General features: G+C 40.5%; 1 protein-coding gene across 4 annotated transcripts in view; it reads left to right on the forward strand.

Moving 5' to 3' along the window:
* Arhgap25 (Rho GTPase activating protein 25) overlaps positions 1-12,641 on the forward strand; it is a 95,372-nt gene that overhangs the window by 31,173 nt on the left and 51,558 nt on the right. The gene's annotated exons all lie outside the window — the stretch shown is intronic.

Here is a 12,641-nt window from a genome sequence, read left to right on the forward strand (position 1 = left end):
TTGTAACTTTTATAGGCAATCTTTTGGTCAGAATAATTGCTGTTTCTGACAACTCAAGGCCAGAGAAATTGCTTTTGAAATTCTTCCTTAATGAAGAAATGGATAAGGACTGATGGGTGGGGGGTACTTAGAAAAAGAATATATATATATATTTTTCTTTTTTTTCCTTTTTTTTGGGGGGGGATCTGGTCATGGAGCCTGAACTCTGGGCCTGGGCACTGTCCCTCAGCTCTTCAGCTCAAGGCTAGCGCTCTACCACTCGAGCCACAGCGCCACTTCTGGCTTTTTTTTTCTTTTTGCTTATGTGGTGCTGAGGAATCGAACCCAGGGCCTCATGCGTGCAAGGCAAGTGCTCTACCACTAAGCCACCTTCCCAGCTCCTATATGTATTTTTCTTAAAGATCAGTTAGTACAATGTTTAATCATGTGGTCCTAGCAATTTTGTAGTCCTAATGCATGATTCTGGCTTGCTTTGAGTCTCATGCCCTTGACTTTGGCTTATGTTCATTCCTATGTCAGCTTCCCTGTGCTAGATGCCTCTCTGCAACCAAGATTAGTGTGATAATTTAATGACTCTCATCCTCAGATCTTCCCTTTCTGCCAAAGGTGTTTGGGAGATGTTACAGATAGAGGAATATGTAGGAAATATGTGGTTGGGAGCACAATGTGGTTTCTTTTCCAAGCTCACAGTTTTGACTTTTGCTAGTCTGGTCTTCCTGGTCTGGACCATTACTAGAGTAACGAGTATGAATGGAAATTCCTAGAATTGCTTCTTGTTGACTGAAGCACAGGTCTCAGCCAGACATAAGACAGCCCCTTGTTTTTTCTTGTGTGAACTGAAGCTGATAATGGCCACTAGAGGACAGCAAACCCAGTCAATGTGAGTGAAGTGAAAATGACAGCTATTTTGCTAGTTTCAAAATAAGAAATCTACTGTCAAAATACTAGAAAATAACATGGATTGGAAAATATTTGGAGAAACCGGAACTTCTGTGTACTGTTAGTGGAAATGTAAAAGAGTATATCTACTATTGAAAAACTATTTGAAGCTCCTCAAAAAATTAACAGAAAATCACTATAAAATCTAGAAATTCCACTTCTATTTATATGCATGCACAAGAACTGGAGGCTGGGTCTTAAAGAGAGATTAGTATATCATGGTCATATAAACATTATTACTAATAATTAAAGGTAGAAATAATTAAAGTACCCATTGATAGACGAATGATTAACAAAATGTAGAATAATAATATGGAGTGTTATTTTGTCTTTAAAAGGAGAAAATCTTGTAATATTATGGGTAAACCTTGAGGACATTATGCTAAGTAATATAAACCATTCACAAAAAAGTTAAGTATTATATGATTGCATTTATGTAAGTACAAAATCAGTTACTTGGCTGGAGAAAGAGAAAATGGGCAGCTGCTGTTTAATCATTCAAGAGTTTTGGTTTAGCTAGATAAAGGAGTTCTTGAGATGGACAGTAGGGATGGTTGTACCATGAGGTAAATGTATAGTGTACAGTTAAAATGACTAAGATGTATTTTATGTTATATGTATTTTACCATAAGAAGAAATTAGAATTGGGTTAACAAAAGTAACCCAAGCCAAACATTACAAGTAGTTTTTTATGTAATAATAAGATTTTCCCCAGGACCAACAGAAAAAAAAAAAAAAGATCTTATATGGCTAGGAACCAGTGGCTCACATATATCTGTAACCTTAGCTATTTAGGAGGTTTGAGGATCAAGTTTCAAAGCCAGCTCTGGGAAGACTATAGAATGCTTTGCAAGCAGGAAATGTGAGTCTTTCAACTTTGTTCTTTCTCATGATTCTTTTGGCGATTCAGATTTCCTTGAGATTCCATGAGAATGTTAGGATAGATATTTTCTTTTTCTGTAGAAAATATCATTGGGGGCTGGATGCTGGTAGCTCACACCTGTAATCCTAGCTACTCAGCAGGGTGAGATCTGAACACAGTGGTTTGAACCAACCCCCATAGAAAGTCTGTGAGACTCTTATCTCCAGTTAACCAGCAAAAAGCCAAAATTGGAGATGTGATTCAAGTGGTAAAGCACCAGCAAGAATGGGAGACTCTGAGATGAAAGCCCATTACTGCTACATGAGCGTGCGCGTGCGCGCGCGCACACACACACACACACACACACACACACACAATCTTGTACTATTAGATGGTCAGCTGGGGAGATTCAGAACTGCAAGTGAGTCCTGGGGGTCTTGATATCAGTCTTCTACTTCCTCTTTTGTGATTCCTTCTTCAGCCTCTGCAATGGCTCTTACAAAGTTTACTTTGCCCTTCAATGCCACCAGCTCAAGCAAACAAAGACTGGTGTTCCTTAGTTTTGTGAGAACGCTGAAGCAGTGGCAGCTGAAAAGAGACCCATGGGGCAAAGGCCAGCGTGTGAACTTCTGGAGAGCCAGGAGCAGGCAGAGGCTCTGGGTGGGCAGAGGCCTTAATGTTTTTGTGAGGACCATGGGTGATTAAAAAAGGGAAACCTCCTGAAGCATTTTTCAGACAGCTGATAAAGTTTGACAGCTTTGAAGCAGAATTGGAGCTATGGTGTCACTGGAAGAGTTACAAAGGAAACTGGCTGTACAAAGCCTCAACCCAAGACTGAGAAACGTAGCTTGAAATGGACAGAAATACCAGCAATGCATAATTTTATAGTAACAAGTAAAATGTCACTAATTCCTTACGAGTAGCTCCTAAACAGGACATTGACTTTGATTATTTTACTATGATTATGTTTCATGAATTTTCAAATGATTTCTTCTGACAAGCTACAATTATTTTTTTTAAACCCAGAATCACAAAATCCACAGAAATGGAAAATTTCACTAATTGCACAGCTATAATATGGCATGGGGAACACACCAGATATTTTTGTTGGGTCATTTCCTTCATCTTGGAAGTATCATCTGTATACTTACACAGAAATACCCCAAGTAAATACTTGACCTGATGCATAAAAATTTGCAACTCCTCCAATTTTTAGTACTTGAATTTTTAGTAACAGAGAATATTCTCTCAATTACGTTCCATTATTAGTTTCAGTTATGTTATTATTATTTTTCTTCTTTTTTTTGAAATAAGGTGTCTCTATGTAGCCCAATGCCCCTTCTTCCTGAGTGCTGGGATTACAAACATGCACCATCACAATTGGTGATATGTGTGTGTATACATATATGTATATATATATAATCACCAAGTGATATATATTAATACATATATGTGTTATATATGCATATATATGTTATATATATTCTTTATTTTTTGCCAGTCTTGAGGCTTGAACTCAGGGCCTGGGCACTGTCCCTGAGCTTCTTTTGCTCAAGGCTAGCGCTCTACCACTTGAGCCACAGTGCCACTTCTGACTTTTTCTGTGTATGTGGTACTGAGGAATTGAATCCAGGGCTTCATGCATGCTAGGTGAGCACTCTATCACTAAGCCAAATTCCCAGCTCCTATATATACCTTTTTTTCCTGGTCAGTCGTGGGGCTTGAACTCTGGGCCTGGGTGCTGTTCCTAAGCGCTTTAGCTCAAGGCTCTACCACTTGAGCCACAATGTCACTTCCCTATATATTCTTTAACACATAAAAATGCAGTCTTCTGCATCATTTTAACTTTTAATAGGTTCTAATGCTGAATGTGTCAAATAAAAATCCATAATCTTCTAAGAACCTTCGGCTTATTAAAAATTCTCTTAACTGTTACCTGGATGAGTAACTTATTAGTGTTTTCTGTACCTTTCGTTGCATTCTTGGAATATTCTAGTCATGGGGTAAATGACTGACAAGGTAAGCAAAAAAATCTCTAATGTTATAAAATATGTGGTCTATTTACTTTACAACATGTGTTCACAATTGCTTTTTTTTCTTTTTTTTTTTTATTTCTTTTTTGGGTCCGGTTGTGGGGCCTGAACTCTGGGCCTGGGCGCTGTCCCTCAGCTCTTCAGCTCAAGGCTAGCGCTCTACCACTTGAGCCACAGCGCCACTTCCGGCTTTTTTCTTTTTGCTTATGTGGTGCTGAGGAATTGAACCCAGGGCCTTGAGCATGCAAGACAAGCGCTCTACCACTGAGCCACCTTCCCAGCCCCAATTGCTTTTTTTTTCTACTCAGAGTTTTTTTTTTTAATAGAAAACTTGCAATGTGAATATTCTACGTGCAAGGTTAACTGTGTGCTCTCTCTCATATACACACATATATACCATCACTTCAGATTTCATTTTACCAATTTCAGATTCCCCTTATAATTACCTATCACAAGGGGAATAATGAGAATAATGAGAATTTTCCAGTAATTATTACTAAAAACAGAGCTGTTACTGGGAGACCACATTCTACCCCCTGCATCCTCCCAAATTCCAGGTGCCCTTTCTTTCTGGCCTTCATGGAAGAAGCCCTCTGGTGCTCTCTCAGCCTCTGCTGCTTCCTCCACTCTTTGTATGTGAGTGAAGTGTGATCTTACAGGAAATTCTCTCCACACTGGAAGCACCAGGAGTGCCTCATGATTCCCATTCATTACTGATTAAATGACAGCACAGGGGAGCCAGGGCTCCTCTGGAGCAAGGGAAACAACGTGCTGTGACATCTGGGTAGTATCATTGGCTGCTGGCCAGAGGAGCAACTAGCAGGTCTGCGAGTACAGGCTGAGAAAATGGGCAAGTTGAAGTTCAGGGCAAGAGATGATTGTTTGGGAAAAAGAAAGGCTAAGAGAATATTGAAAAAAAGATTTTATTATGCAGATGTTTCAAACACCACTATCAAAAGTGATTTATAACAAATTACCATGTGCAACCATTAGGACAATTCAATAATTTACTTGCATTTTGTCACATTTGCATTGATCACTTTCTTTATCTTTTCTTCGCTGCTATATGTTAAACTAAAAGTAAGATACCTTGTAATTTCCTTCATTCCTAAGTCTACATTTTTAAGAATATGTATAATCATTTCTTAACCATGTTACCATAAATATGTTTAGCAAAATTAATTTATAATAAATATTTTTTATCATCTTGTTCTATCCAGAAACTTGAGGCTTCACCCTCAGTTTTTCTCACTCAAGGTTGGAGCTTTACTACTTGAGCCAAACCTCTACTTCTGGCTTTTTGCTGGTTAATTAAATATAAAGGTTCCTTGCCTTTGTCTTCCCAGGCTGGCTTCAAAGTTTGATCCTCTACCACTCTCAACCTCCCGAATAGTTAGGATTACAGAGCTGGGCTACTGGCATCCAGAAAATTATTTCAATTTTTAATGGGATCCTTTCATCAACTTGTATTGGAGATCCATTTTATTTTAATCTCTGTTCATTGGTCATACACTTGGGTGCGTTCAAGTTAAAAATGATCATTTCCAAAGACCAGGAAAGGCCCCAGGACTTGATTGGAGAGACTCATCTTAGACTGGACATTGATTGTAGTTGCCAGTTCTGAGGTGGTATTACCCAGGCGGGTTTCTTACTCTGAAATACAGGGCCCTCGTTCATGCTTATAAAATATAACTATACCAGGTGCTGGTGGTTCAGGAGGCTGAGATCTGAGGATCATCGTTCAAAGCCAGTCCAGGCAGAAAAGTCTGTGAGATTCTGATCTCCAATTAACCACTTGAAAACTGGAAGTGGACTGTGGCTCAAAGTGGTAGAGTGCTGGCCTTGAGCTCAGAAACATTGCCCAGGCCCCATAACCAACAAAAAAAACAAAAACAAAAACCAATATTATGAGCACCCCATTATGAATGCTAATGGCTGATTTAGTAAATCTCCCTACCCCCCATGCTTACCTACAGTATGTGAGTAACTTTGACAATGGAGGGGCCAGAATCTCTCTTACTGCTCTTAATTTAGCACATGACTTATTGAACACATAGTGATGGCACTTACTAGGCCACAGTTCTATTTCCTTCCATTCATGCCCAGGGAAGCAGTTAGCTTCCACATAGACAGTTATCCAGCCACACTGTAAATGCAGGCTGAATTAACCACCCGATTGCCAAATCTCCATTTGGTTGTGCGCTGAGGAAGAGGCAATATTCAGTAGGAAACACACACAATTCTGCAAGCTTCTTGTTATTACACTTGGCTTCCTGTTATGCAGAGATAGGCGGAGAGAGCTGGGGGAGGTGTTGTAACCGAAACCCAGGGAGACCCAGAAGTAGCCCTCTACATTCCTAAGAAACACCAGACACCAACACCCAGAGGAGAATCCTCTCTCTCCCTCCTCTCCTTTCACTCCTTTCTCTCCCTCCCCATTTGTATCACCACCCTTCATACCAAGACAGCACACTTCTTAATTTAGACATAGTCATCCGTGCTACATTCCTTGCAAAATGGACTTTGCTTTCTTCGCTTGGCAAGTAAGCAAGGACATTGGTTAAAGCTATAGAACGTGGGACAAGTAAACCTGCTTCATTCCTGGGTACTGGGATAGGCATTCTGGGATCAGCTTGGAGATCTATCTATGAGTTAAGTTACCTAGATTTGTTTCAAGGATGACTATTCAGGGAAGGTGTATGGGGTTTTATTTCAGAGCACGTCCAAGAGTCCCAGCTTGTTTGCTTCTTTAAGAGGTGATGTTTTGTTCCTGCCAAAGTTAAAAATGAAATGTAGAACTGCAGAAAAAATCCACGAAAGTAATCACACAAATTTATTCTGAAGCCCAAATGACAGGTTATAAATTAGGAAGATTTTTCAAAGTCCCTTTACTTTCACCTCCCAGTACTGAGAGTTTTTAAATGAGAGGAAATTTGCTTTAGAGAGACACAAGGTATTAAAGAAAGCAATCCTGGAGGTTCTAAAATCAACAGCTCTAATTTTCTTCTTGGTTGAAATTGAGGGACTTCCTGTCTGACCTCGGGAGCGTCTGCACGGGTATGAGGATGTGTTCAGACACAAGTGCATGTGTGCACTAGGGAGTGTGGAGATAGAGTGGAGAAATGGTGTATATATGTTTCTTATACATTTCCAGCAACCCTTTCAGCTCTGCTAAGCAGATGGCTCCCTTCTCTGCCCTAGGGGCTGCTGCATGGGCCTGAGCCCTGGGCCCAAGTGCTGGACTTGCACTGAATTAGCTCAGTCCTCCACTGCCTACATCTTGGCCGCACTGGGTTTGATTAGCATCGTTATGTTTCTTCCTAAGAGCATGGGCAGAGAGCTGGTAAGATGTATAGCAGGATTACCTCACTTTTTCTGTTGGTTCAGCACAGCCTTGGTGAGGGCTTGAGGTTTCAGTACCATTTCTCGGTCACTGTTTTTTCTAGGTTTGCTGAGCATTGCAGAGGACACTTAGGGCGGAAATAAAAACAGGAGTTGTTTATGCACAATACTGAGGCATGCTGGGTGAGGCTGAGGCAAGGGTTCTATAGTCAGAATGTGTCCCTGCAGTGGACCTGTTGGAAATTAAATTGTAGTGCAACAGTGTTAGGGGTGGGAAAGGTGGGGCCTAATAAGGAGACATGGGGTCTCCTTGTGCATGGAATTATTTCCTTATCTAGGGAATGGGATAGTTTTCATGAGTGTGGGCTATTATAAAAAGTGAGTTAGGCTCCCTCTTGCTCTGTTGCTCCTTCCTCTGGACCACTCACCTTCTCACCGTGGTGTGAAGCGACACAAAGTTCCTTCTGGATACTGGCGCCATGCTCCTGAACTTTTCTACCTTTAGAACACTAAGCTTAATGAATCTCTGTTCTGTATAAATTGCTCAGCCCAAGGGCTCTTTACAGGAGGGGAAAACAGATGAAGACCAGGGGCTCCATGTAGTAGGTTAGGGATTGTGGGTGTGTTCCCGGCCTAGAAGAAGGGTGGTGCCATATCTGTCCACTCTGCTCTTACTCTCAAACCATGCTGATTCACAGTATGGACACCTATCTACACCACTAGCATCCATGCTAGAATACTTGGGCTGTGTGGCCTAAGGATGGATATTGGACTGTGAAATCAAGTTTCTAGCCAGATAGGTAGAGCAAATCATTTCACCTCTCTGGGCTTTAAGTACCTTGCTTCAAAAAAAAGAGATGTAATATTAATTATTACATTAATTAATATTAATTATTTCCAGAAAGAGTATTTGTGAACATAAACAAGGCTAGATATAAGGTGCTTGAACATGGTTGGTACAATAAATTAATATTATGTTTATTTGTATGAGGTTAGGATTTTATCTTGTACTGGCCACTCTGCTTGAACAAGAACAAGAGAACATACCTACAAACTGCCCTACAAACAGGAAAAATTGTCAGTGTTTGTTGTAATTGCTCTTCAGGTCTGTGAGCTCTTGGGCACAGAGCTGGGTCTGGCTGATCTCACACCCCCAGAACTTGATACGATTCCTGCCAGGTGCTCAGGCAATGAGGGGCTCACTTATCGAGGCCATGCAAAACTGAACCAGAGGTCTTCGCTTCTTTCTCCTCTTAGTTTAGCCAGTGTCTAAGGCCTGTCCATCTGCCACAGGGCTGCCTCTCAAGATCTTTCCTTCTCCATCAGACTTACCTAGACCAGACTGTCTGATTTGCACCTGACAAATGGTTCATTGTCAACCTTTTTTCATCTTTCTCTTTCCTGTCATCTCTGAATCTTTTCCTTCCTTCTTCTCATTTAATATAAAAGCTACTTCATATAAAGATCATATTAATACTAACTGCTCCTATTTAATTCCTATGTTTTAAAAAGCAGGCACTCACTGGGATATATCCACTTGTTGGCTAGTATAGATTAAGTTTTATGAAATAACCTATAATCCTGAGGGATGATTCATCCTGCCGTTCCAGGATATGGAATCCTGTGTGGTTCCATGACTTTATCCTGTCTGCTCCTCACTGGGTGCTATGTGAGGTGCCAGGATAAAAGGATGAGCAAATTACAAACATGAAGGCATCAGCTTTGTATACTGAATCTGCAAGTGGGAAAGAAAGACAGGGTAAGAAGAGTACCTACCCAGTGATTCATACTGTGATGCACATAGATATCCAGGGAATAGAGGACAGAACCAGAGGGCAATCAAGTCTTGCTTTTCTGTGCAGGCTTTTCATAGATGTAACTAGAAGTTCACCTCAAAGAATAGATAAGAATTGGTAAAGATATAGACTTGTGTATAGGTTGGGATGGGTGAGGAGGCCATTCTAGCAAAAGCATTTTATCAGCAGTTAAATGCAGGATGGGAAAATTTGGAACAAGGACTCGAGACTCCACAGTAGGGAGTCTGCCCTTCATCTTAAAGGAGGGAGGTGCTGGTGGTCACTAGTGGCTTTTAGGCAGGAGAAGAGGAAGAACTTGTGCATTAGCAGGATCACACTCTAAGCAATGTCGTCTGGGCAACTAACTGGTTTGGTTGGTTAGTGGATGCCACTCATAGCATTCTCTGTAGAGTACAGTTGTTAGTGTCAAATACGGGAATAGTAGATGAGAAGACAGATGACTGTAAGCTCAGCTGTCTACCTGGTCAGCTGGACAATCTAACTGCAAACAGCTGGACAGATGGGTCTGAAACTCAGGAGAGAAGTCGGGGGTGAAGCCGTGTAAACTCTTTCCCTTTTGCATATTCACTGAAATGTGGTTCCCAAATTAGTGTATAGAGTATTTAGAAAACATCTAGACTCTCCTTCATCTGTGAATGCTCCTGACAACTCTCCCACCTATTCAGAGCCATGAAAAACAGAACCTAGAGTAGACAGTTGAGACCCAGATGGGAGCAAAACTCCCAAGGAGACCCTCGGAGATTTTGTGATTGGTTATTTTCAGACTGTATGTGGGGTGGGGAGGGGTGTCATCAGAAGACAGGAAGACAAAGAAAGGAAGTGATCATGTTTCCTAGCTGACTTCTCTGTTCACACTTCCTTCTTTAATGGTCTCTTGTTCTGTGGAGCAAAAAAAAAAAGCAGCTAACTTCCACAGCAGAAACCACATCCTAGTAACATGTTAGCAATTCTTCAATCTTCTTCTTTCCCTTCTGGTTCACTCCCTCATCTGTAGTCTAAAATTGGCACTATGCACAGTCCAATTGAGTAATTTGTCTGTGTTTTATTATGGTCCTCTCTTGCTCTGCAACATGAAATGGCTCCCTGTTACCTCTAAGATCAAGGCTGAAATCTCCATCTTCCACCAAAATCTGGGCCCTGAAGTCTGGCTTCCTGATTTGGTGAAACAGTTAGTATCCTTTGTGGTTCATTTCAGCCCATGCTTTGTAATGATAGCACTCACATTCCAGGAAGGGCTAACCTGTCCAACAGAATCTATGATGATGGAAAAATATTCTCTTTCTCTGATGTCTGATACTGTAGCCATGCATTACTCAGGGCTCTAAAGCACTTGCAATATGGCTAGTGACTTAAGAAATGAGTTTTAATTTAGTTTATTTTAATCCCTTTGACTTTACACCGCCACTTATGGTGCATGGTACAGCTGGCTAGGGGCTTATTCTTTCTTTCTCTACATTGTCTTTATGGATAGATTTCTGGTTCCATCAAGGTCCACATGTCTCACTTGCTCCAAAAATGTTCTGCAAATGTTAAGCAATTGTATTCTCACTTCGGTCTGCTTGTTCACCTGCAGCTTCCTCTGCAGCCCAAACCTGGTTTTGACCTTCCAGAAAGGCTAAGAGCTTGCACTATGCAGTCAAGCATTGGCTTAGCCTTATTATTTCAGCATGAGAAACATTTCCATGAACAGTAACAGATCTTTTCATTTAGTTCAAGGGGAATAAGGTTCACACACAGAGAAGAGAGGGTGCTCAAAGCAAAGAGACTTGGAGATGAAAGTGAGTGAACACCAAGGCCCATCATCTTTCTTATCATTAGCCCTGGCCAGTGAGCAATGTTGATGGTCAAGAATGGAGCTGTGCTTCATATGGAACAGAAAGTAAAAAGATAGTAAAATGTTGACTGCTTCTCTGTTTTCTAAAAGTCTCACATGTGAAACACACCTTTCCTTTTTTAAATTTATTTTTGTTGTAAAGGTGATGTGCAGAGGGATTACATTTAGATAGGTCAGGTAATAAGTACATTTCTTTTTTAACTGTGTGTAACTAACCTCTTTCTAGTATGTGTAAAAATCTTTTCAGGATATTTTTTCTGACCTGGAGAGATCTAGAGCTGTATCCAGTCCTTCAAATTTCCTTCTACTTATTCTCTTCCTGACCAAACCCTTCTGTTGTTCTTTTGGGTCGCTTGTACAGTCTTTGAGTAAGGAATCAACTCCACCGAGCATCCTTGAAAACAGCAGATAGCCCAGGAGCAATATCTAAAATAAAATTCTTATTGAGGTTCCAGGGCACACAGATACCAAGTGAACCCTTCCTATCTGCATGTTGTAAAGTTGTCATCAAAATATGCAACCATTTTTCACTATAATCAAATAAATGAACTCTTGTGGTGATAGTCATCCAATGAGAGGGTGATATTTGGCAACCTATCTAGTTCCCTGGTGAGAATTGAGGACTGCAAACTGGAAGCCAGGAATAAGAGTATACGGAAGGAACACAGTTACCTTGTGAGGGTCCAAGGAGCCCTTTAAAGATAGATTACCAAGTTCTTTACAGACAGCATTGGTACTCAAGGGAGGGTTATTACCTAGGATGAAAACTCTGGACCCAACTGGAATCAGTGGAAGAAAGATTATCATTCCATATACATGTACAACATTTAAACGTAAGACACGAATGGGAATAAAAGTGTGAACATAGGCCTGAGGGAGATAAAAAGACAGAAATAAGTACATTGTACTATTTGCAGTTATTATTTTATCCCCCTTCGGTTTATTCCCTTTTGTCACTGTTTTTGATTTTTGTACCCTTTGTCACACATATAAGTTTATCTGATTTGGGGAAGGGAAGCACAGAAACATTAGGACAGAGGGTAGATCAATTCAGCAGTGATACTCACTAGACACTATATTGGAAATGGCCTATACAGTTTGGGAGTGAGATGGTCAGGAGGGGGAAAACTGGGAGAAAATGAGGGATGGGGTGATACTGTTCAAAAAAATATATTTGTTACCTGACTTATGTAACTTTAACCTTTCTGTACATCACTTTATAATAAAATTTAAACAAAAAAAGGAATGAGGGAAGAAAGCAAGTTTGCCTATGGAGTGACATTCTGAAGTAATAGAGAAATGGAGGAAGATTCCAAAGACCCTCTTGATAGCAAGAAATGAAATCACCTCCAAAGACCCTCTTGATAGCAAGAAATGAAATCACCTGTTGACAAGCGTAAGATACAGACTGCTGAGTGGTTTGTGAATTTAGTTTGATCTCCACAATGATTTCCACATAATAATGAATTAATATTATAAGCTAATGTAACAAGTGGAGAAATTGATTGAACTTAGGAGAAATTGCATAATTTGCCCAAGGTCAAAAACCAAGTAAGAAAATTAAAACAACAACAACAACAACAGTAGCAGCATAAAAAAACAAGGAAGAACTGATCTCGAATTGGGTAAAATGAACTGGGGTAGTTGATAGCTTCCTTCATCTATGTCATGAATGTCCCAGGGATTTTCAGAGGCTGGGTAGAATGATTATAAAAAGGGGACTTCCTCCCTTCCTGAGAGAAGAATGCTGACCCTGGATTTTTCAAGTGAGGAGCATCAGCACCAGGTCAAGGAACCAAGGGACTCTCAAGTGA

The sequence above is a fragment of the Dipodomys spectabilis genome, unplaced genomic scaffold (assembly GCF_019054845.1).
Source record: "Dipodomys spectabilis isolate Male_0828 unplaced genomic scaffold, ASM1905484v1 ptg000079l, whole genome shotgun sequence".
Lineage (NCBI taxonomy): Eukaryota > Metazoa > Chordata > Mammalia > Rodentia > Heteromyidae > Dipodomys > Dipodomys spectabilis.